This window comes from Aethalodelphis obliquidens, unplaced genomic scaffold (assembly GCF_003676395.1).
Source record: "Aethalodelphis obliquidens isolate GAN/ISIS:26980383/991018 unplaced genomic scaffold, ASM367639v1 scaffold5, whole genome shotgun sequence".
NCBI classification, from domain to species: Eukaryota; Metazoa; Chordata; class Mammalia; order Artiodactyla; family Delphinidae; genus Aethalodelphis; species Aethalodelphis obliquidens.
The window spans coordinates 5,804,097-5,830,008 of NW_020837949.1; the positions used below are offsets into that span (position 1 = coordinate 5,804,097).

General features: G+C 46.8%; 1 long non-coding RNA gene across 2 annotated transcripts in view; it reads left to right on the forward strand.

Annotated features, from left to right (window-relative positions):
- Nucleotides 1-143: 143 nt before the first annotated feature.
- Nucleotides 144-25,912, forward strand: part of LOC113617914 (uncharacterized) — a 34,252-nt gene continuing 8,483 nt past the window's right edge. The window contains exons 1-3 of one of the 2 annotated variants that reach the window (XR_003431829.1): nt 144-676; nt 14,574-14,695; nt 24,459-24,769. This is a non-coding gene — a long non-coding RNA (uncharacterized LOC113617914). The remainder of the gene's footprint in view (nt 677-14,573; nt 14,696-24,458; nt 24,770-25,912) is intronic. The other variant, XR_003431828.1, reaches the window with a different exon arrangement.

Here is a 25,912-nt window from a genome sequence, read left to right on the forward strand (position 1 = left end):
CGGGGGGTGGCGGGAGTGCGGGACAAGGGTGGGGCGGGGTTGGGGCGAGGACGCTGGCTGGAGGCTGGGGGAAGATGTGGGCGGGCAGAGGGAAGAGCGAGAAGGAGCTGGGGCGAAGACCCCACCCCGGACTTCCTGGGGGGCGGGGGCGGGGCTGGCGGGAAGACTCGGACGGCTAGCTGCTGCGGGCCTCAGCCGGGAGCTGGGGAAACCGCCGGCCTAGGCTCTGAGGGTTGAGGAACTGTCAGGGCGGGACTGCTGGCCCGGCCCGGTTTGCCTGACTTCAGAGGAAATGGAGCCTGGCTTCGTTTCTCCAGAAACCTCGAAAGAGGCCAGAGCACCTGGCAGGAAGTCCCTTTTTCCCCCCCGAGGGAGAGTCTGGACCTTCTGCAGCCGGGTCCGCCCCCCTCCCCACCCCGCCAGGCTGGGCCAGATGTGATGTTCCCCCTAAAGTCTGGCTTTTCATCCCGCCGTCCATCACCCCGCCGGGGCCTCCCCTGGGTGAACTTCCCAGTCCCTTGCCCTCGCGCCTCTCCGCTCATTGCTGGCCCTCCTGACCCGGTCCCCACACGCTGTCGGCTACGAGATCTGTGGAGATCCGCCTGCTGCCGAAGTGCTCTGCCGTCGGATGTGGCAATACACGTAAACCTCTGCGCGGCCGATGTCGGATGTCTAGGTGAGGAAATAAGACCAGGGTGCACAGGGGCTTCCCTGGCGGTCCAGGGGTTAGGACTCTGCGCTTCCAGTGCGGGGGGTGCGGGTTCCATCCCTGGTCGGGGAACTAAGATCCCACGTGGCGCGGCCAAAAAACAAAAATACAAGGGTGCATAAAATCTTGAGGGCATTGTGTGAAATGCTCAGAGGTCGAGAGCAGAGCCTGGGTGGTTGAGCACAGGTCCTGGCCGAGCTTTGAGAGATGGTTACACCCGCCCTTGGCAGGACCCGGGAATGGAAGCTAGAATCCGCCTCAGACCCCAGAAAGTTTACTCCGGTGAGGCTGTTGGCCCTTCCATTGCGAATCCCAAGGCCCTTCCTTGGACCCGCTCTAGCACTGCCGAGGGCTGGGGCTTGAGAGCTTGGGCCCGGCACCCGGCAGCCGGTTCCAGCCCTGGGTACCTGGGCAAGCTACCTGGCCCCCACCTCACCCGGGCCGACAGTACCGCTGCCCGCTGGGGTACCGTGGAGAAACTGTGCGCTAGGACCTGGTCCTCTCACTACACCGGGACAATCCCCACGACACGAGTAGCCCCTGCATCACCTTTCCCAAAATGGATGTGTTGGGTCTAGAATCACACCAGGAGCCGCGGATGGTCTGAAAGAGGCTTTGCACACGCTCTGACACCCTCCACCAGGAGAGGGAAACACGACCCCCCCCTCCTGGTGCCCTCCCACTCTCTGGGGGAAGCCTCGGGTGGGATGTGCGCCTAAATCCATCTTCGGGCAGAGAAACGTGTTCCCAAAGGTGCCCTGTGTGCCAGTGTTCCTGGCCCCCACCGGGAGGACTCTGTACACACCATGCGAGCAACATCCGTTCCCTTTTTTCCTCTGCTGACCTGCAGGCGTTGCCCACGGGCCTGACAGGGCATAGGAAGCAGGCAGGTGGCTGTGTCTTTCCAAACAAGAGTCTCCTACCTCCGTAGCCTCCTTTGAGTACACAAACACTTAGGAAAGCCTTGAAATTAAAGTTCTTTACCTTGGGCCAAATCAACTTCTTAGTCAAGGCGAAAGACAAATGGCAAAACGGGGGAAAATATTGCCAGTTCACATCAGAGACAAATCTCTTTAGTACATAAAGAACTCTCACAATTTGATAAGAAAAAGACCAAAACAGAAAACTGGGCAAAAGCTACTAAAATATGATTCACTGAAAAGGAAATACAAATGGTTTGTAAGCATACAAAAAATTACTCATCTCATTCATGATGAGATACTAAATATAAAACTACACCAAAATACCACTTTTTACCTCTCAGACTGAAAAAAAATTGGATACCATGCTATGATAACAAGGCTATGTGGAAATAGGCACCCTCATACCTTACGTGTGGAAGGTTAAATTGGTCCAACTCTTAAGAGGGCAATATAGCAGTATCTATCAAGATGAAAGTGCATAATTCAACTTTTATGGTTTTTACTGTATTTTATTAATCTGCCTCTTTTCTGTTGTTCTTACATTTAGTGGCTTCAACTGCAATTTCTTGAGATGAAGAATTCTTCTTAATTTGTGTATGTGTTTTGGTTGCTGTGGGTTTTGTGGTGATGTAGAATCAGGGGACTTCTGCATAATTGATCCTACTTCCGGTGGAGTAAAACCAGAAAATCCTTAAACATCCTTTGCATGACAGTGAAATTTGATGCTAAATGTTACCAATTCTTGCTAGAAAAAATGAAAAGAAATAGGAAGTTTTGGCAGTTCAGCTTTATTTATAGTTGCTTGGATCAGAACAATATACATGCAGTGGGTTAAGTTCTGTGGTAAACTAATTTTTTTATAGATGGAGAAATGGATTTAAAAAGAAAATAACTTCATTCTTGATTTTTCTATTTATAAATGGGAATTTCCGAGGAGTGGTTATAAACTAGAATTTTGGGGGGAATTTGAATGATGATTCATACTTTCAGTCTGATAAGTTTTCAGTGTCACTGATATTAGGAGATATGGTCATTTTATTCAGCATCTTGGCTGGATGAGAGGAATGTAGAAGGAACAGAAAACAAGCAGTTGGAGAGGGAGGTTTGTTCCCATCTGATTGGGAATACATAATTTCATTCACCCTTGAAAATGACAGAAGCTGAAAGAAGTTACGAAAATATCAGATGAGAGTTACTCCGAGGCTCAGGAAACATGGGCTGGGAGGATAGATCTCAGGTACTATCAGAAAGGACCTGACCTGCTCACCTGTGACTCGGGTAGAATCATTCTAGAAGCATTTAGCCCTCATGTTCTGTGTCCTGGTTTTGAATCTCTGACATATCCTGGCCCCAGATGTTTAACACAAGTACTCCATTCATCTGTCTCCCAAAAGATGCGTACGTAGGCAATGTACTAACTTTGAAAAATAAAATAAGGGCAGAGATGATGAAGTAAATTAAACCATGGTATCAATACTATTGAATTAAGTTCTGGGTAATCTATCTGTGTTCTACGGTTTAATCCATTTTTAAAGTTAAAAAGAATTCTATATACAACATTTGTTTTGTGATTTGAATTTAGGGATGAATTAAAACTAAGGTGACTATGGAGGCAAGAAAGTAGCTAATCATTGCTGTAGGCTTACAGTTTGAGAAACTTCTGTGGAATGCTAGAATACTTTTTTTTTTTAAATTTAACTCCTTATAAATCACATATTATGCAAGAAAATTAAAAATAAAGTCAGAGGGGGACTTCCCTGGCGGTCCAGTGGTTAAAACCCTGTCTTCTGTTGTGTCTAATATACTGAATTCATAATTTTATTTAATGTACTTTTTAGCTCTAGGGCTTCCATTTGATTTATTTTTCCAGATTTCAATACTCAAGTAAAATTCTCCATCTTTTACTCTATTTTCTTGAACATGTTAACCGTAGTAATTTTAGTCAGGTAACTTCAGTATCTGGATTAACTGTGGATCTGTTTCTATTGTCTGTTCTCTCTGGTTTTTCATATATCCAGTAATTTTTTATTAGATGCCAAATTTTTTTTTTATAAATTTATTTTATTTATTTTTGGCTGTGTTGGGTCTTCGTTCCTCTGTGTGGGCTTTCTCTAGTTGCAGCGAGCGGGGGCTACTCTTCGTTGCGGTGCGCGGGCTTCTCATTGCGGTGGCTTCTCTTGTTGCAGAGCACGGGCTCTAGGCACGCGGGCTTCCGTGGCTGTGGCCTGCGGGCTCAGTAGCTGTGGCTTGCGGGCTCTACAGCGCAGGCTCAGTAGCTGTGGCGCACGGGCTTAGTTGCTCCGCGGCATGTGGGATCTTCCTGGACCAGGGATCAAACCCGTGTCCCCTGCATTGGCAGGCAGATTCTTAACCACTGCGCCACCAGGGAAGTCCCTAGATGGCAAATTTTGCTTGTAAAAAGTTGTAGAGGCTTCAAATGTTATTATCCTCCAGGGAGGGTTTACCCCTTCCTCCACGAGACCAATGAGAAGAGTAGCCAATCTGGTACTGAGTCACAGCTGCATTGAGATCCTGGTAGGGCTCAGTCTACCTCTGTGTCTCCAACTTCCACCTGGGAGCCTGGAGTTTGCTCTGCAGTGACCCACCCCATCAGCACCCCAGCAGGTCTCAAATGCAAATCTTCACCTTGCAAGTCTATCAAAAGCGTCCTCTGCTTTTCAGAGGCTTTCCACTTAAATTTCAGTTTCTTGAAATACAGAGTTGCCCAGAATCTGGCACATGTCCTTGGAATTCCCCACTCGGTCTCTGCCAAAATCTCTGCTGTTTGCCTGTCCCCAGCAGTGGCCCTCTGCGGATTCAAAGTCTGGATCCTCAGCCTCATGCCTGTGTCCAGAATTGGCAGATGCCCTCAGGGCAAATAAAAGTGGCTACAGACATTTGCTCACCCTCTGGGTTTCTCTGCTCCCTGGAGTCTTTTTGTTTTGTTTTGTTTTTATTTTTGGCTGCGTTGGGTCTTTGTTGCTGCACGTGGGCTTTCTCTAGTTGTGGCGAGCGGGGGCTACTCTTTGTTGAGGTGCGCAGGCTTCTCATTGCGGTGGCTTCTCTTGTTGAGGAGCATGGGCTCTAGGTGCGCGGGCTTCAGTAGTTGTGGCACGCATGTTCAGTAGTTGTGGCTCATCGGCTCTAGAGCGCAGGCTCAGTAGTTATGGCGCATGGGCTTTGTTGCTCCGCAGCATGTGAGATCTTCCCAGAGCAGGGATCGAACCCGTGTGCCCTGCATTGGCAGGCGGATTCTTAACCACTGCACCACCAGGGAAGCCCCTGCTTTCTGGAGTCTTAACTCCTCCAGTTCTTGTCTCTTCAGCAGCTCTTCACTGCCTTCAAAGAGATGGATTCTGACATTTCTTTCTGGCTTTTCTAGTTGTTGTTAGTGGAAACGTTGGTCTGCTGCAAGCTGCTTTATAACCCCTGAGAGTGGACATTCAATTTATTGATGGACCACTGTGTAAATTAAAAAGTAAAAGTGATGGGACTTCCCTGGCGCGTTTAGCAGAAACCAACAATTATTACTTCAGAAAATAGGGGTTTATTTTTCTCCCTTCAAAGGAGTCCAGAGGTCTGTAGTCCAGAGCTGATACCATCACTGAAGGTTCTTTTAACCTTCCTTTTGGAGAAAAACATTTGTACTTTGATGGAAAAGTACCCATTATCTGTTAACACACCCTTCCACCTGATCAGACCCAGGAAGCTATTTCACAACTCTAACTAACTGTAGGTAACTAATAGCAATGCAGAATTCCTGTCTGTAACTAAGCAGATTCTGTCCTTTCAGGTAAAGGTTCAAGTGTCTTCCCTCCTACCCTGTGGAAAGCCAGTTTTACCTCCATTTTCCATTCATTTCAACATTCCTTTACTCCATATGAATTTGTGCTTCTTGGCACCTTATAACATCTGCCTAATTTCCCTCATAAGTTCAATAAAATCTTTAACATACGTTCTTTTTTTTTTTTTTTTTTTTTTTTTTTGCGTTACGCGGGCCTCTCACCGCTGTGGCCTCTCCCGTTGCGGAGCACAGGCTCCGGACGCGCAGGCTCAGCGGCCATGGCTCATGGGCCGGTGCCCAGGTTCGATCCCTGGTCAGAGATCCTGCAAGCCATGTGGCGTGGCCAACAAACAAAGGGAAATTTGAATTTACAGTTTTCTTATCCAAACAGACCAGCTCTAGTATGGTGGCTCCACAGTGCAGACAAAGAGGCTTTTTCCATCTCATTGTTCTGCCATCCCCAGGGTGCTGCCCACATCAGCACAGTCCCAGGTGGCTCACGACTACATCCACATTCTAGGCAGAGAGTAGGGGAGCCTCAGTCAGAAGCCATATCCTCACTTTTGCTTGTATCTCCATTGGCCAGCACTTAGTCACATGGTCACCTGGGTGCAAGGGAGGCTGGGAAATGTAGTCATAAATTTTGACAGCCATGTGCTGACCTAGGTCAGGGATTCCATCATAATTACAGAGCAAGGGAACTGGATATTGATTGCAGACAACTAGTTGCGAGGTTGTTTCTAATGATTCACTATTTACAGTGGCGAAGGTCATCTTCGATGTAAAGCTTTTTCTATACTTAGGGTTTTTGTTGTGGTTGTTGGTTGCTCTATTTTGTTTTGTTTTGTTCGGTGACATTCCCAGAAGTAGAATGAGTAGATAAAAGGGTACAGATCTTAGACTCTCCATACTTACTGATACATTCTCTTTACTCCCTCACCAGAATTGGATACTATAATTTTTTGTTGAATAAATTTGACATATAACATTGTGTACAGGATGTTACATTGACATTTATATATTGTAATATGATTGCCATTGTCACAATATTCATCACATTACATAATTATCGTACAATACTCTTGTCTGTATTCACTATACTGTGCGTTAGATCCCTGTGACTTATTTACTACTCGTTGAAAGTTTATAAGATACTATAATATTTTTTTAATCTGCCTTTTTCAAGGGAAAAAGAAGGAGCAGGGAGAGGAGGAGAGCTGAAGAGGAGGAAGGAGATATTTTGGGGCTCTTGTGATGTTAGTATGTGTTTCATACTAGCACGGCCAACACCTTCTGGTGTTTGCTTACTGGCTGTATTTTCTTTTTTTTTTTTTTTCCTCGGGCCTCTCACTGTCGTGGCCTCTCCCGTTGCGGAGCACAGGCTCCGGACGCGCAGGCTCAGCGGCCATGACTCACGGGCCCAGCCGCTCCGCGGCACGTGGGATCTTCTCGGACCGGGGCACGAACCCGCGTCCCCTGCATCGGCAGGCAGACTCTCAACCACTGCGCCACCAGGGAAGCCCTATATATTCTTTTTTATGAAACCATTTGCTAGTGTCTGAGTTAGACCCTGTGAGGTCAAAGATCAGACTCACTCAGGAGTCTCAGATAACGGAGGATTTACTCTAATGGTTCACGTGGGAGCGTAGGAAGAGCCGAAGCTTCAGCCTCGTTGGGCCTCGTGGTAACACAGTTGGACTCCGTGGAAACTAGATTATAATTCTTGACTAGAAGGATCTGGGGCAACCCCAAGATTTACAGGATTGATTGATTTACTGCCTTCTTAGCAACAGGAGTTCGTTTACCTGTTCAGGTGTGTCTCTGCTTCTCCTGGTTTTGCCATCCACCGGCTTCCTCACCCTTGCTGGGAAGCCCCCCCCCCCCACCTGCTGCATTAGCAGGTGCAAGTCTGGTATAATCAGCACTGTTACTGGGGAGACCCAAAGCACAAGGCAGGCTCAGCCCTTTGTCTCTGGGTTTATTAAAACACATCCATAAAGGTATCTTTAAGTTTTGTTATATCACAAGTCACACTACAGAGACTATTCAGATTATCTATAATTGTACCATTGCCTGGTTCAAAAGCTAAGTGAAAAAGAAAAGGGAACAAGACCTTACTTGGACTTATTCTACCAAACTTTGCAGTGTCCCTCGAGCTGCAGACCAGGGAAGGTAGGTACACCCCACCACTTTCTTTTAGCCAAAATAATTTTGAAGTAATGTTAACCAATTCATAAATGTTAGCCATATTTAATAAAACTTCCTCTATACCTTCTACTCTGTAAATAACTAATAATAATAATAGAATGATAGTTAACATTTATTTAGTACTCCCTATGCACCAGGAACTATTCTAAACACATTGCATGTGTTAATCATTTAATCCTCGTAACAACTCGATGAGATAAGCACCATCATTACCTCCGTTTTCCAGATAAGGAAGTGAGGCACAGAGATCTTAGGTAACTTGGCCAAGATCACCCAGCTACTAAGAGGCAGAGAAGGATTTGAATCCAGTAGTCTGGCTCCAGAACCCGTGTTCTTCACCACGCATGCTTACTCATTGTTTTTACTGCTTCCTTGTTCCTCTGTTTGTTTTTACTGTTTGCTGAACACATATGGTTGAATTTATACAAGTTAATTTCTTATGCATGTGACTCTGTTAAGGAAAAACTGGAACTAAACTAAATGTCCATCAATACACAACGTTAAATGAATGATAGTATGTCCTTATTATAAACACGATGCAGCCACTAAGAAGAATGAGGTAGATCTATATGCACATAGAACATGGGAAGGTGTAAAACTGTAAGAAGCAAGTTACAGAACAATGTGTCTAGCATAGTCCCATTAAAAACCCGGTGTATGTGTGTATGTGCATGTACAGATGCATGTATATTTACCTCTAAGAACATTGAAAACAGCTTGGAAAGATCTCACCAAGAGGGATTGAGAGGGAGTGAATAGAGCCTTTCACTTTTACTCTTTATACTTCAGAACTGTTTTAATTTTGACAAGCACGTATTACTTCTTTGAGAGAAGAGAGACTTGATCTTAAATTTCTATTTCTCCCATCGGTGCCTAGCACAGCAGATGCCTAGTAAATATATACTAATTTATAATAATTCCCTAGGAACACTTATTAGAAATTTCTGTTCTCTGATTACTCCATAAATTTCAAGATGAATCTATTTTGGACACATTACACGACCATAGACATACCCATTGTCTTTGCTAGGAACCATACATGCCCTTCCCATAATATGAAGAGAGTGTCAGACCAGAAGGGACCGCCTCTCCTGAAGTGGGTCAGACCAAGAGGGACACCCCCTTAGTCCAAAGAGGCTGCAGTGTGGGAGGTGAGCCAGGCAGGAGAGGCAACCAGACTGGAGAGGCTGCTGGAAGAAGGCAGGTCCCGGGATGCTCAGAGCACAGGGGCTTTTGTACTAGGGAAGGTCCTGCAGGGTCCTGCTTGGCTTCAGTCACCCCTTTTCTTTGATACTCCTCAGTCCTGAAAGGGAAGAAGTGTGGGACAACAAAGGGAATAAATCCGCATAGAGATTAGTCATAAACTTAGTAAGGGAACTCTGTTTTAGGGGGACTCATTTTCAACAAGGGGATTAGCCTGTGGCAGGAGGAACCCCCCCAAGTAAGACAGTGCGGTTAGAGGAGAGAGAGAACAAAGGAAACATGATGTCAGACAAGGTTGGAGGGATGAGCCAGCCTCGTGGGGCCCAGCATGACTGCCCCTTGGGAGCAAGAATCCACTGAAATGGTGAGAACCAGTGTGCATGGTAGGACTGCAGAAGAGCGGCCCAAACCAAGACATAGCTAGAGATTGGACCTTCCAGGGGTTGTAAGGGATGGGCTGCTGGAAGTGGGCAGGACAGAGGGGTCAAGGTCACTCCCACGTTTCTGGCTGGGTGGACAGCAGTACCAGTCACTGAATGGGAATGGGAGGCCCTGGAAGAGAACTGGCCTGTTTCATTTCTGTTTTTTGTTTTTAGGAGGGAGAGGTTTGGAAGGACTCAAAAGTTCAGTTTTGGAGATATTAAATTTAAGTTTGGAAACGTCTTAGAGATGGGCAAGAGGGATGTCTGGGAAGAATATGACTAAAAGAGGAGAGATCTTGGCTAGAGATATAACTATGAGACATCTGTGCTCATGCACAGAAATCGAAGGCATAGGCGTGGATGCGTAAGAAAGCACAAGGCTCAGAGCACAGAGATGAAACGTGGTGCAGGGGACTTGTCAGAGGCTCAGAGCTCTGACAACGATGGGTCCACCTTCTGCAGATATAAGGAGAATGAGTTTTGAGAAACTGCTCCAGCAAATGTGCCAGCCTGAGTGGTCACCAAGAAGAAAACTAGTGAGTGCGGAGCAGGAGCTGATTTTTGCAGTGTAGAGGATGTGTAGAGGAAGCACAGGTGTCAAAACAGAAATGAGATTCGGGCAAAAGCTAGATACCTGCACAGACATCCCCAGGAACCAACAGGCAGAAGGTGCTTTGGTGGTCGCTGAGCTAAACATTACCCAGAAAGGTGGGTTTGAGCATTTTGTCAGTTTTTTTCTTTGCACACTGTGAAATTACTGAGTGCAGCACGCACTGACTGTATAGTGGGAAGTATCAATATCTCCTCTTCACGTCGGAGGAGTGCCACAGGCTGACAGCATAAGTGCCCAGGGAAGATGATGCTGACACCACAGGAGCACGCAGAACCAAGGAAGGACGCAAGAACTGATTGTATCATCAGCTGATAGACCATAAAAAAGAATTGCTAATGATGGATCATGGCATGATTTCTTTTTTTTAAAATTAATTTTTATTGGAGTATAGTTGCTTTACAATGTTATGTTAGTTTCTTGCTGATCACTGCATGATTTCTGGCTTATAACTCGAGTCCAAAAACTTTTGTGGCATTGCTGTAAAAAAACCCTTCCTTTCTCTTATACTTATCTATGTGGAAGTTTCTCAGCACCAGCACCTGTAACAATAAAAAAAAGGAACTGATCTGATGTTAATGTATCTTATTCCAGTAGAGAGATAAATAAACTGATTGGGAGAGAAAAACAACCTCATTCACCTCATTAAGAGATGCATTTCCAATAAAAATTTACTTTTTTATGTTTAACAATTATTTACCAAAATTAGCAACCAATATATATTGCTTTAATCAAATACATGTTACTAATAATGGCAATGATAACCCTAACCAGAAGAAACTTTTCAGTACTTAAAGACTTCTGATCATAGGATATAAACTTTCCTTAAATTTTAATTTATATTTATGTTGCTGAGAAACCTGATAGGAATAATTCATAAAAGACTTCCAAACATAGCATGTATTATACTAGGATAAAGTTAGATGTGGGAAGTGGTTGGAAAGACAAGTTTAGGAAGAAAAAGGAACAGTTAAAGAAGAACTTATATATTTTTATTTATTTATTTATTTACTTTTCTTTTTCTAAATCCCAAGCTCCTAATTTATCCCTCACCCTTTTCCCCTCTGATAACCGTAAGTTTGTTGTCTATGTCTATGAGTCTGTTTCTTCTGTTTTGTAAATAAGTTCATTTGTATCATTTTTTTACATTCCACATTTAAGTGATATCGTGTGATATTTGTCTTTCTCTGACTTACTTCACTTAGTATGATAATGTCTAGATCCATCCATGTTGCTGCAAATGGCATCATTTCATTCTTTTTAATGGCTGAGTAATATTCCATTGTGTATATATACCACATCTTCTTTATCCATTCATCTGTTGGTGGACATTTAGGTTGCTCCCATGTCTTGGCTATTGTAAATAGTCCTACTATGAACATTGGGGTGCATGTATCTTTTTGAATTAGAGTTTTCATCTTTTCTAGATATTTGCCCAGGAGTGGGATTGCTGGATTATATGGTAAGCCTATTTTTAGTTTTTTAAGGAACCCCTATAATGTTCCCCACAGTGGCTGCACCAATTTACATTCCCACCAACAGTGTAGGAAGGTTCCCTTTTCTCCACACCCTCTCCAGCATTTATTATTTGTAGACTTTTTGGTGATGATCATTCTGACTGGTGTGAGGTGATACTTCAAGGTAGTTTTGATTTGCATTTCTCTAATAATTAGCAATGTTGAGCATATTTTCATGTGCCTGTTGGCCGTCTGGAGGTCTTCTTTAGAGAAAAGTCTATTTAGGTCTTATGTCCATTGGGTAGTTTGCATTTCTTGATGTTGAGCTGTATGAGCTGTTTGTATATTTTGAAAATTAAGCCCTTGTCTGTCGCATCATTTGTAAGTATTTTCTCCCATTCCGTTGGTTGTCTTTTTGTTTTGTTGATGGTTTCCTTTGCTGTGCAAAAGCTTGTAAGTTTGATTAGGTCCCATTTACTTATTTTTGCTTTTATTTCTTTTGTCCTGGGAAACTGATGATTTATGTCAGAGAATGTTTTGTCTATGCTCTCTTCTGTGAGTTTTATGGTGTCATGTCTTATATTTAAGTCTTTAAGCTATTTTGGTTTTATTTTTGAGTGTGATGTGAGGGAGTGTTCTAACTTCATTGATTTACATGCAGCTGTCCAGCTTTCCCACTGCCACTTACTGAAGACGCTGTCTTTTCTCCATTGTATATTCTTGCCTCCTTTGTCAAAGATGAATTGACCAAAGATGTGTGTTTATGTATTTTTAAGTGGCGGGTATCAAATTGCTATGGTACTTAGATATCACTGCATGTATAGCCAAGAGTCACATAAGTCTTGTTTTAAAATATGTTAATAGCTGCACTAAATTTGGAATTGCATCCTTTTAAGCTTGTGATGGAAAATTTTAGGTGGAAGATTGAAAATTGTGAGGGGTAACTTTGAAGACAGCACCTTGCCACATTTTGGAATCATCCCGAGTTTAGGGCTCTCCCTGTGGCGAGATTCAGAACTTGAGTCTGTCATCAAGCAAGAACTAAAAGTGCCATGTTCTGAAAGCCACACCCTCCCTGGGATCATCTCTATAAATCATGAGCCAAGTAGGATTCAGTCCACCTGTTCGTACTGGACCATCACATCCTATCTCCACCTTGGTTCCCCTCCCCTCAAAAGCAGGAAAAGATTTCACTCCTCTACCCAAGCTCGGAATCAATCAGGAGGGCAAAAAAGAAGGACAGAATAGTACCCTACACACCTCACCAAGCTGGTTGCATGATGATCTTTCATTAATTTGCCACAGGTTTATTGAGTACCTACTATGTGCAGGCGTGATACTCAGTAGTCTACTGTTAGGCTGCCGTCCACTAGTAGAATCTGCCCTCTACTTCTCTTTTAAATAGCTTAAAGAAGCACTTAAATAAAAGAGGAACCCAGCAATAACTAACAACCATAGGTTTTCACCAAAAAAAAAAAACAATTAAAATGATCCACAAACATTTAAAAAGATGTTCAATTAATTAAACACAAATTAACCACAATGAGAAATCACTTGCCTGCTATTAGACTGACATAGGTTGATAATATCCAAGGTTGACAAGGGTGAGGGGACTGGGAAATACACTTCTACATAATTTGTTGGTGAAGACATAAATTGGTACAAAAATTTGAGCGAAAGTGAAGAATATTAAGCTTTTTTAAAGTTCATACCTTTTGATTTGTTGATTTCCCATTTAAGACGACTGTCATGACCCTGGCCCAGCCTGCTGCTGGGATTGTCAGGACCTTTGTAAGACTTTGATTACATGTCCCCAACCACTCCCATTTTTGAAGAACAGCCTCTTGGGGCTCTGCTCCCAACACACTTTTCAGTGCCGAGAATGGGGAGGGGAGTGGACGGGTGCCCGACTCAGCCACCCGGGGATGCAGGGGCTCAGGCGGCACTTCTCTCTCTATCCCTGCCCTCTTTCCCCACCACACACACACACACACACACACACACACAGGGAAGGATAGTAAGAGCACTGGGCTCGTTTTCCTTCCTGTCCATAGGAGATTAGATTGGATGACCTCTCTGAGTTCCCCATCCAATTAGATCGGATGTTCCTCTCTGAGTTTAACCCTACTTCTTCCCTCAAGGAAACTATAATGTAGTAAAAGGAGCAGGAGATATATCTTAATTCATGCAAACATTTATTGAATGCTGCTAGGCAATAAAGTTTAAAGTATATATAATTTTTAATTTTATTTTTTTGGCCACGCTGTGTGGCTTGCATGATCTCAGTTCCTCGACCAGGAATTGAACCGGGGCCCCGGCAGTGAAAGCCTGGAATCCTAACCACTAGGCCACCAGGGAACTCTAAAATATATAATTTTAAAACATCATTTTTTCATAGAGAAAAATGACTCAATAACTAAATACAATATTAGGAATGGAAGTAAATATTTAGAATGAGAAAAATATGTTACAAATTTTTTTAAGTTGAAAAATACCACAAACATTATAAAATCCAGAAAAATAAAATAGAATTATTAATTATCTGCTACACCTTTATAACATTTTTTCCTTATAGTTTCTGGCTACAAGTTCTTTGGCGAACTCTTTAAAGGACAATAATCTTGTCAGAGAAATTAAAAAGATGGTCTTCCCTAAAAAAAAAAAAAAAAAGATGGTCTTCCCTCCACCATGGTGGATAAAAAGTTAGTGATTTAGTAATTTAGAAAAGTTTCCTTCACCTTCTGTGCCAGTTGTCAATTTATTGCTTCTCAGCTCCCAATATCTCTTCGTTGTTCTATAATTAATTAAGCTGGACCCTGGAAATATTTGTTTGCCAGCTGCTATGTGTTAAGTTTCGCCAGCAGAGGGCGCTGTAGGGACACTGGAGGAGGAAGGGGTTTCTCTTCCTGGTTCAGGAGCGTTCCTGGTGGCCATCTCCTGTAGCACAGGGGGATCCGCCAGCATCTGGCTCCTGCAAGACACAGGGTTTCCAGCAGCACGTGCGGCTTCCGCAGCACTTAGCTCCAATGATTCCCAGCAGCCAGTAGCTCCCTTGGCACCCCCGGGGCAGCTTCACGGGGAGTTGTGGCCCGTAAGGCACTGTCCTGTGAACAGATTCCCCTGGCATTTTCTCCCATGGCTTTGGGGCAGGTTCTAAAGCATGACACCTCCCCGTGGATGGTCCCTCTGACACCACAGGGGCAGATTTCCAGCAAGTTCTGTCAACCTGGCACCTCAGTGACTTCTCTGCCTTGCAGCGAACCACGCCCTCTCCAAGAAGTTCTGGATCTCAGCCCTGCAGAGGGACCGCTTCCGTGGGAGCTCTGTCTCACCCGGGGTGATGGCCACTCCCTGCATCTGCTGTGCCTGCGTTCTTTAAGTAAGCATCTTTACTTCTTTCTAGCCAATCCTTTATTACTCTGATCCCATGTTAATGTTAATTCTTTAAAAAAATTTTTTTTTAAATTGAAGTAAGTTGGTGTACAGTATAATGAGTCACAGGTTTTAAAGGTTATGCTCCATTTATAGTTATTATAAAATATTGGCTATACTCCCTGTGTTCTACAATATATCCTTACAGCTTATTTTATACCTAACAGTTTGTACCTCTTAATTCCCTACTCCTGCGTTGCCCCTCCCCGTTCCCTCTCCCCACTGGTAACCGATAGTTTGTTCTCTATATCTGTGAGTCTGTTTCTTTTTTGTTATATTCACTAGTGTGTTGTATTTTTTAGGTTCCACATATAAGTAATATACAGTATTTGTCTTTCTCTGTCTGACTTATTTCACTTAGCATAATACCCTCCAAGTCCACCCATGTTGCTGCAAACGGCATTATTTCATTCTTTCTTATTGCTGAGTAGTATTCCCTTGTATATATGTACCACATCTTAATCTATTCATCTGTTGATGGACACTTAGGTTGCTTCCATATCTTGGCAACCGTAAAAATGCTGCTATGAACATTGGGGTGCATGTATCTTTTCGAATTCGTTTTTTTTTTTTTTGGATATATACCCAGGAGTGGAATTTGGGGGTCACATGGTAGTTCTATTTTTAGTGTTTTGAGAAACCGCCATACTGTTTTCCACAGCACCTGCACCAATGTACATTCTGCCAATAGTGTATGTGGGTTCCCTTTTCTCCACACCCTCGCCAACATTTGTTATTTGTGTTGTTTTTGATGACAGCCATTCTGACAGGTGTGAGGTGATATCTCATTGTGGTTTGCATTTCCCTGATAATTAGCGATGTTGAGCATCTTTTCATGTGACTGTTGGCCATCGGCACGTCCTCTTTGGAGAAACGTCTAAAGTCTTCTGCCCATTTTTTTAATCAGGTTGTTTGTTTTTTTCATGTTGAGTTGTATGAGCTGTGTTTATATCTTGGATATTGACTCCTTATCCATCACATCATTTGCAAATATTTTCTCCCATTCAGTAGGTTGTCTTTTTTTTAATAGTTATCAGTGTTTTTTTTTCAAGGTTAACAAAGCCTTTTTATTTATTTTTAGTATTTCTTTATATTCTTTATTTTTTTGCTGCGTCAGGTCTTAGTTGTGGCACGTGGGGTCTTCATTGAGGCACGCGGGATCTTTCGCTGCAGTGCGGGCTCTTCGTTGTGACGCGTGGACTTCTCTCTGGTTGTGGTGTGTGGCTCCAGGGCGCGTGGTCTCTGTAGGTTTGCGGCATGCAGGCTTAGTTGCCCCACGGCATGTGGGATCTTGGTTCCCCAACCAGGGATCAAACCCGCATCCCCTGCATTAGAAGGCGGATTCTTTACCACTGGACAACCAGGGAAGTTCCCCAATAGGTTGTCTTTCCATTTTGTTGACGGTTTCGTTTGCTTTTGCTATGCAAGAGCTTTTTAGTTTAATTAAGTCCCATTTGTTTATTTTTGCTTTTATTTCCTTTGCTTTGGGAGACAGATCCAAAAAAATATTGATTATGTCAAAGAATGTTCTGCCTATGTTTTCTTCTAGGAGTTTTATGGTTTCTGGTCTTACATTTAGGTCTTTAATCCATTTTGAGATTATTTTTGTGTACAGCGTTAAAGTTAATTCTTTATCTTAAACTTTCTTGTTCAAGTTGCTGTGAGGTTTCTATCTCCTGACTGGACCCTGACTAATAACATCTTTACAACCCATTGTTGGTAAATTTTAAGGATTACTTTTGCATTTAAGGAAATCTCTATCAAATTTCACATATGAGTTGTAAGGTTTCAGGGCATTTTGAGTTATTTTGCTCAGTGACTAATCTTAAAAACCCTTTGAATTAATGACGTTTATTAACGTCATGGGAGTGTCATGGATGACCTCCCTGAAGTGGCAGTCTATGAGTTTTATTTTGTCGTTGTCAATGTCAGCATTTCATGTCAAATTAGCAAAGAAGTTACATTCTTTTCCAATGTGTTCATGCGATTCATTAACTGGGTCATCAAACAATCCCAAAATCTATTCATTTCTTCTATTGAAAATTTACATTTTCCCCTGAATCAATTACTGCTTTTTATGTGATCTGAAAGTTGTTATAATTTGCTTCTCAATGTCAGAATAATTTATATTGAATTTCTTTTTCATCTTCACTGCTTTTGTAGAACCTACTGATTTTAAGTTGAATTTAAAGATGCCAAAAGAAGATATCCTATAACCGCAATCTAGAGTCTATAATTTCTCACTCATTTTATTAAAATGTTCCGAAACAGTTTTTGAAATTGCAGTTAAAAGACGGTATCCCAGTTTTTCTCAGACATACCATTCCCATCGATAAAAGGGGGGAAATGTACACGGTACTTAATTTATACTCTGCCCAAGGGGCGAGCAGAGGGCACATCCCAACAACACCTGTTACGGACAAGTCAGAACTTACAATCTTCTCTGGCCTGCAGAGCTGAACCTCCCTTCTTTGGACTCAGTACTCCCTCCCCCACCCCAGCATCTGAAGTTCTTCACCTCTTTTAATATATTTGTATTCATGTGTCTACAGAGACCCTTTTATCAGACAAAAATCACCTCCCCCACCCCAAGCAGAAAATGCCAGGCACCTCACCCTTTCAGCCTCCCTGGCAACTACAGGGCAAGCACATATAAAAGCTTCCACCAATCAGCCACATCCCTCCCAGACCTCAGATGGGAAGCTAGTGACTAAACGAGGTCGGTCTATGCAGACTCATAGACTCACTCACAGCTACATCCGGTGTCCAGAGGCAGCGGCGGTGGCAGCTCTAGCTGCCTGGAGCAGTAGAGTATGGGGGAGGTAACACTGGGGGACTCGTGAGGTGAGATCATAAGACGCCATGGACCTCACTGTGCTCCCCGGGACGCTCCTTCCCGGGACCCAGCCGCCATGCCGTGAGGAAGCCCAAGCCAGCTCGTGTAGAGCGACCGCACCAAGAGGCTTGTGTAGGAGCTCTGGCTGACAGCCGGTCTCAACTGTCAGACCTGCAGTGAGCGAGGAAGCCTCCGCAGGATTCCAGCCCCAGCTGTCGCGTTGCCCTAGCCTTCCGGTCTTCCCAGCCGAGGTCTTGGACACCGTGGAGCAGAGACTACTTTCCTGTCTTTGCCTCTTCTGGGTTCCCAACCCACAGAACCCAGGTGCATAAAAAAAAACCCAGTCATTTATGACACTCAGTTTTGGGGAGGTTGGTTCTGCAACAAGCAGACAGAAGTGGACGGCAGACCTATGGGCAGGGTTAAGGCAACGAGCTGCCCCAAGAAGGGCCCTACCTGGACAGCAACCACGCCCAGGCCTGACCTAGACAGTCGTGTTAGCAGAGCCCATGAAGGCTGGAGGTGGGCGAGGGGCCGCCCGAAGGGGCAGTCGTCCTGAGGCACCAGAAGGCCCGGCCTCCTCGGTCCACCCCTGAGCACCTGGGGGCACAGCCCCAAGACACAGCCAGACAGGAAGGGTGGAGAATGAGTCTGGGGGCGCAGTGGTGGTACAAGGGGGACACCCTGCGGGGCTGGAAGTTGAGAAGTGTGGACATGGGATTTCCCCGGTGGCACAGTGGTTCAGAATCTGCCTGCCAATGCAGGGACACGGGTTCGAGCCCTGGTCTGGGAAGATCCCACATGCCGCGGAGCAACTAAGCCCGTGCGCCACAACTACTGAGCCCGTGTGCTGCAACTACTGAGCCCGCGAGCCACAACTACTGAAGCCCACATGCCTAGAGCCCGTGCTCTGCAACAAGAGAAGCCACTGCAGTGAGAAGCCCGTGCACCACAACGAAGAGTAGCCCCCGCTCACCACAACTAGAGAAAGCCCGTGTGCAGCAACAAAGACCCAATGCAGCCAAAATAAATATATAAATAAATTTATTAAAAAACAAAGAAGTGTGGACATGTATAATCTCCCATGAGTGACCGAGATGTGGGGTGGTAAGTGCTTCCATGAGGTGGGGTTTTACCAGCCGGTGAGGAGCTGCACGTTACAGACACTCCTTGGATACGGCCGAGCGCAGTGACAACCACTTCCTGCAGCTCATTTGTCTCAGAGCCCCTGTACAAGCAACGGCCGCTAGATCCCGCTGCCCCGAGGCCTTCCTGGCTGCCCTGATGACAGCGCCCATATATCTCGGAGGGAGGTGCACAGAATACTAAAAAATTTAAATGCTGCAATCAGGACTCTGAAAGTAATGTTGCTGGAATTATTGAGGGAAATTTACAAGTGAAATAACCTAAAAGGCTGCAAACACAAATGATATTAAATTAGCAGGGACTCAGGGAGCACAAGAATGACTCGTCCTTCCTGGAAAAAGAAAGTGGTCAGAGATCAAATCACAAGCCAGGAAGGACAGGGGACACCACCCCCAAACCCCGTATTCCCGACACGGTGTCCTTGGACCCCAGCCTTTAAGGAGCTGACCCCAACCTCAGAGGGTAAGTACCGCCAGACCTTGCTTACCAGCAACCTGGACGCCAACCTGAGCACCTGGGTCATTTCTGAACGGAACCCGTGTTTCATCTGGCTCTGGTTCCCTGTGAGGGCTGGCTGCTCGGGACCCTCTGACAGGGGCCATCCTGAGGACCCTGACCTGGGGAATATGGCGGTGACATGCAGAGCAGTGGGATGTTATGTTGGGACACGTGCAGAGTGGACGTAACTGCCCTTAGCACTTACTTCCTCAACATGAGCTTAAAATGCAGATCCTCACGTCAAATTTTGCCAACAGCACCCCCTCTGCTCTGGCCCACTGTCCCCTCCTTCCCCAGCAGGACACCCCATCATGCCCCCAGGGCTGAGCAGCTGAGTGCAGGTGACCTTCAGATGAAAGGCTGCCTCTCCCGATGTGAGCACCTGAGCACAGGCAGGGAGGAGAAAGCCCAGGGCGGGGGGCTCCAGAGATGGGGTTCTAAACTCAGCTCTGTGTCTAATGAACAGTGTGACCTCGGGCAAATCCTGTGCCCTGTCTGGCCTCTGCTCAGTGTCTGGGTGGCTCTAAGATCCCTCCTGGTGCCGAGACTCTGACTCGGTGGGGAGAGAAGGGAGAGTCGTGGAGAGTCCTCCCAGGGTGACTTACATGAGCAGAACCCACTGCCCTTCCGTTCCAAGAGGAACCTCTACCTGCTTGTCGGCCTCAGCTGCCCGGGTCCTCTCTGGTGTGACTGGGCTTGGGTTGAACGCAGCAAGGCCATTGTTTTCTCCGTGGAAAATAAGGAGCAGGGCTTCGCTACTGCCAGATCAGACTAGCCTCCATGATAGGGTCCCACCTCCCCTTCCCTTGATATCCCAGCCAGCCTGGCCTCCTGACCCCAGCACACAGTCACCTGTGCACGCACACACGCACACCCTGCCGGTTCAGTACAAGCTCAGTGTTTCCCTGATGTGGAACATCTAGCTTTCCTCTCTGTCCACCCATCCGGTATAATCTAGCTCAAGTTTCACCTCCTCTGCGAAGCCTTCCTGGATACATCTTCATGCAGCCAAACAGCATCAATTTTCCCCCATTTCAGCCGTAGCACTTAGTGCCCAAACTGTAGACTAAGGTCTAAATAATTTCTATGCAATATTTAAATGCAGCTTCAAACATACAAGCCAAGAAATGTCACCAGCACATGCCTTGCGTGGTCTTTTTTCATTCATCACATTGAATACTTCCAAGGACTTTTCTTTTTTTTTTTTTTGGCTGCGTTGGGTCTTCATTGCTGCACGCAGGCTTTTTCTAGTTGTGGTGAGCGTAGTTGCTCCGCAGCATGTGGGATCTTCCCGGACCAGGGCTCGAACCCGTGTTCCCTACATTGGCAGGCAGATTCTTAACCACTGCACCACCAGGGAAGCCCCTTCCAAGGACTTTTCATCTGCAGACTTAACGATACTCAGTTTGGGGAAATGTTCATGTATTTTTACAAATTAATTTCTTTCCTATATTTTTTGTTCCCTGTTTCCAAAACTGCAATTTGGATATTCTGGATTTATCTTCTAATTTTATTTTCTCTCCTAAATTCCCAGAAGTGAAGGTCATGAAATACATATTGAAAGAGTACCCTAAATGCCCCATACAATGTAAAGTTAGACCCCCCTCAAAAGTACATCATCATGAATTTTCAGGATACTAAGGATAAAGAGAAAACTCTAAACGTTTCCAAAAAGAAAAAGAATAGATTTGATAGGAAAGATCATGGATCAGAATGGCCTCAGACTTTTTTTTTTTTTAATGTATTTATTTATTTATTTAGGGCTGCTTTGGGTCTTCGTTGCGGTTCGCGGGCTTCTCATCGCGGTGGCTTCTCATGTTGCTGAGCACGGGCTCTAGGGGCATGGGTTTCAGTACTTGTGGCACGTGGGCTCAGTAGTTGTGGCTCACGGGCTTAGTTGCTCCATGGCATGTGGGATCTTCCTGGGCCAGGGATCGAACCCATATCCCCTGCATTGGCAGGAGGATTCTTAACCAGTGCACCAACAGGAAAGCCCGGCCTCAGACTTCTTATCAACACTAGGCAGTAGCAGTGCCCTCAAAACTCTGAGGGAAGGTCATTCCCAAACAACATTTATAAACCCAGCTCAGCTGCAGAGGGTTAGGATGAAATAGACACGTTCACAGGTGTGTGGTCTCAAGACTTCATCTCTCACACACCCTTTCTCAGAAAGCTACTGAAGGATGTGCTCAGCCAAAATGGGAGGATAAAGCAAGAAATTAGAAGAAAGAGGATCCAGGAAATGGGGTGCCACCCAAGTGAGAGGAGGGTAAGTCCAGGATACCGGCTGGGCCCCAGACGAAAATACCAGCCCATTTACATCAGAGCAGGGCAGACGGCCCCAGGAAAGAGCTCTTCAACACACTGAAGTTAACAGAATATCTAATATAGCTGAGTTTATACAACTTGTAAATTGGTTAGAATTTGGTGATAAAATAGTGATAAACCTACAGAGCATGAAGCAAAAGCCCACACAAGACAATTAATAAAATCCACAGCAAATGAAACATGGCAGAGAGGAAAGAATAACCATGGCTCATCCGTGAGTAGCAGTTACCTAACCTGTTAAAGGGGAAATGGATCTAACCCCAAATAAGATGTAACTGGGAGGTGAGGAGACAGGAAGTGTAAGGGGTGAAGAAGAGCTAAATCTTCATCCTCCATCCTTAGCAGAAAACACCTCAAATGAAAAGCAGAGATTATAAAACTGTTGTTTTGTGACGTGGAGGTAAAGCATAAAAGAATCAGCTAAAAGCACAGAGAGCTGCCCCCGCAAATAGGAAGTGGAGAGGAGGGAACTGCTGCTTTTCTTACCAGCCTCCTGTAACTATTTGACTTTAGTCTGTGTAATTTTGGTAAAATTACAAGAAGCGAGACCCTGAGGAGTTGAGTGGATGTGCCGCGTGCGTGGGCCGGGCCTACTGGCCACCCTTGGGCGGTCCCCCGGTGTGTCGCGTCACTCACACCCCAGAACTGCCCCTCCAGGGGACTCGACGGGGAGTGGGGAGTGAGGGTCAGAGGGGGGACTGGGAGGGCGCGGCTGGGTGGGGTGCTGAGAGGGCTTCCGGAGGTCAGGGCAGCACCGGGTGGGCCCGAGCCTGGCGTGGCGTGGGCGGCCGGCTCCGGTTTGGAGCGCTCCATTGCCCGCGCCCGGGAAGCAACGCAGGGTGTCGGTCCCGCGAGGGCCGCCAGGTGGCGCCAGAGCCCCAGCGTCCCCGCCGCGCCCTCCCTGGGCGCCGAGGTCAAACCCAGCGCGGGGGAGGCAGCCGGGTCTCAAGGGTGCATCTTAGGATCCCGCCTCGGCAGCCTCAGGGGAAAATTGTTTTCAGTGGAAATTTTAAAATTTTCAAATATATACCAAAGCAGAGCGAAGGCTAATCCAGTTTCTCCTATCCGTCCACCCATGCCTCCCCACCCATTTTATTTTTAAAGGCAACTCCCAGACATCCAATCATTTCATGTAAATTTCTGTTGGTAACTCTATAAAATAAGCACACTTTAAAAAATCGTAGTCACAGTGTCATTACCATAAACGCTGAACAACTGCAGGTCCTGGATCAGGAATCTGAGGCACGGAGGGTTGGAACCTCCAGGATCTGGTAGAGAGCCGGCCCTCCACACAGGGCGTGGGGTGGTGGGCATATTGGGGGAGGGGGAACCCCCCCCCCGCAGTTCCTCGTGTGGACTCCTGCAGAGCTGGGTCACGTGGATAGTGAGGGGCAGGCTGGGGAGCCCTGGTCCTGCCCACACCCTCCCCACCCTGGACCACTCTGTCCCGCCCCAAAACAGATCCAGGTCAGCTGGACGGTGAAGGAGCAGAATGGACGACTAGTGCCTTCCGGGGCTGTCCTGTCTGGTCCCATGAATTCAGTGCAGTTTGTAAGGCTTAAATCTTGGGCCCCTTTCTCTGCCCAGCTGGCCCATGTGCCCAATGAACTGAGCAGCGCATCTCTCCTCCGAGCTGCCCTTCTGCCTCCGCCCCGGGGCTGCTCCTCTCCTGCGCTGACTGCAGTGGAGGACAGGCCTGCTCTGCTCCTTCCTTGTGTCCCGCCCTCTCACATGTCCCCCATTTCAGGGCCAGTCCCTCCAAGGAAACGGGGGGGGGGGAGGGGTGACAGTAAGCACGTGCGGGCGGGTGTCAAGGGTTGTATTTGTCCCTGATCTCCACTGGCAGGCTGCTCCGGGCTCCAAAGCCGGGCTGGGGGGTCAAGGCCCAGCTCTGCCTGGCAAGCCGGCTGGCCTTGGGCAGGCTACCTCACCTTTCCTGGGCACAAATCTTCATCGATGCGGTGGGAACGATGGCAAGAATAGCTCTGAAGCTTCGAGGGGACTATCCTGAATGCTGAACTCAATGTGTCCCTTGGTGATGTTCTCGTTAAATTGGCCTCTTCCAGACCCCATCTTAGGCCGGCCCCTTTCATTCGTCCTCTCGACAAGTGCCTGCTGTGTGCTGGGTGCAAGGGAGCTGCAGCGAGGAAGGCAGAGCCCACCTCTGCTCTGGCCGAGCTGGGGTTCTTGAGAGGACACAGTCCAACAAGGGCCGGGCAGGTTGTGGGCCGGCAGAGCAGGGAGTTCTGGGGACCAGGGCGCCGGCTTCAGGATGAGCAGGGCTTTCCCAGGTGAGATGAGCTAGCAGGTGGCCCCAAGGTGGGCTCACTTGATCTGCTCAGTGCTGTTCATCCCGACAGGACACCCTGCCCAGTACCCCTTCCTCTGCTCTCAGCTCCTCTCTCCCCTTGGCTTTAGCTACTCTCTCCTTCCGGGCTTCCTCCCAGCCTCTGGCCCACGTGGCGGCAAACGGAGGCCCTGGGAGCTGGAGGAGACTTGTTGCAGCCCAGCCAGAGGGGGAGACACCGAGTAGATCAGAAGGACCCGGGTCTGCTGACCTGGACCAGTTGGGTCACATAGTACTGGGGCCCACGGGGCCGACCTGCACCTGTGCAGTGCAGGGGAGAGGAGGGGGGCCGAGTGGGGTGGGCGGGGCCCTGGGGAGTGAGTCCCCGCTGCAGCCTCCTGGGAGTGTCTCTTCTCCCACCCAGAGGGGCCCCCTACGTGTTTTGTAGATGAGGAAACCGAGGCTTAGGAAGGTAGTTTTGTTTCTTGTGGCTTCTGTGACGCATCACCACAAACTTGGCGGCATACGCAACAGAAACGTATTCTCTCTACAGTTTCATGAGGAGCTCCCTACGCCTACGCAACAGAGGAGGGAGAATCAGTCTGTTGTTCACAGGGGGCTTTGTACGATAGCTGCCATCAAAGGGAGGTGTGCGACCACTGCATCAAGTCCCACTCAAGGATGGTCCTGAAAGACAGTAGTGAAGGGAGAGCCTCCCGGTGGTCCCCTTTCGGCCAGTCTGATCATCTGCTTTGCTTTGGAAGAGAGGTGGCTGGGGCTCTGGATCTACACCGACTAAGGAGCGACGGGCAACAGACCGGCTGGCTGGTCAGGCACCTCTAATGGTCAAGACCAGGAAGTCTGGGAAAGAGGTCCATGGACGGAAGTACCAGAAGGAGCACCAGGTGAAGACACAGAGATGTCGTGTAAGTTCCCATCAGGGGCAGAAGAGGATCTGGGTCATCAGGCTGATGAAATGAGCAGTCTGTCCTGTGAATGTCTGCCAGCCTCTCTGCCCCTCCCGCCACTGCTTTTTCAGTAGGTACTCCTCACTAGGGCCAGTATGCATATCATCTCCACTCAGGTCCCGAACTGATAAACACTAACAAAGAGCAATGCTGGATCCCCGACATGGCGGACCAGCCTAATAATCTGTATTGTTCCTTCATGGAGGGAGCTAGTCATTTGTTCCCTTAGGAATGGAGTCCTGTTCCAGATACAGACTTTCTTTCCCTACTTGCAGAGCTTCTGCCGGCACCAGATTTTCAGAATGCCCTATTCGTTGTCATGGTAACCCACACAACATCCTCTCCAACCAAGGAACTCATTATAGAGCAAAAGATGTGTGGAACTGAGTTCATGCCCAAGGAATTCACTGGTCTGTGCACAGTTACCGAAATACTCAGTTGCAGCTGTTTAGATGATCTGGGGAATGGACTCCTGAAGGCTCAGCTTTGGCACCCACTGCAGGCCAGCACCCTGCAAGGCTAGGTGCCCTCCTCGAGGGTGTGGTGTCTCCTCTGGGAGATACCACCTATATAGGGTGCTATTTCCCCCATAGCCAGAATACACAGGGCCTCTTCTTTTTTTTTTTTTTTTTTTTTTTTTTGCGGTATGCGGGCCTCTCACTGTTGTGGCCTCTCCCGTTGCGCAGCACAGGCTCTGGACACGCAGGCTCAGCGGCCATGGCTCACAGGCCCAGCCACTCCGCGGCATGTGGGATCTTCCCGAACTGGGGCATGAACCCGTGTCCCCTGCATCGGCAGGCGGACTCTCAACCACTGCACCACCAGGGAAGCCCAGGGCCTGTTCTTTGACAGGTACCCCCAGAGATGCGAGTTGGTCTCCAGTGTAACCTGGAGAGATTCAAGAAGAGAGGAGAGGCATGAAGTAATCATTAGGTGTGTGGATCTGCAGAAGGACTAGGGTGGACGAAGAAATGCCTCTCTCGCTATTGCATCATACAGCCCTCTTACAGAACGTTTGCTTCTCCCCCATAAACTTGGGCTCAGTAGGTTTGGAGGTCCTAGTGCACAAGAGGGAACACTCTCCCCAGAGAACACAATCTT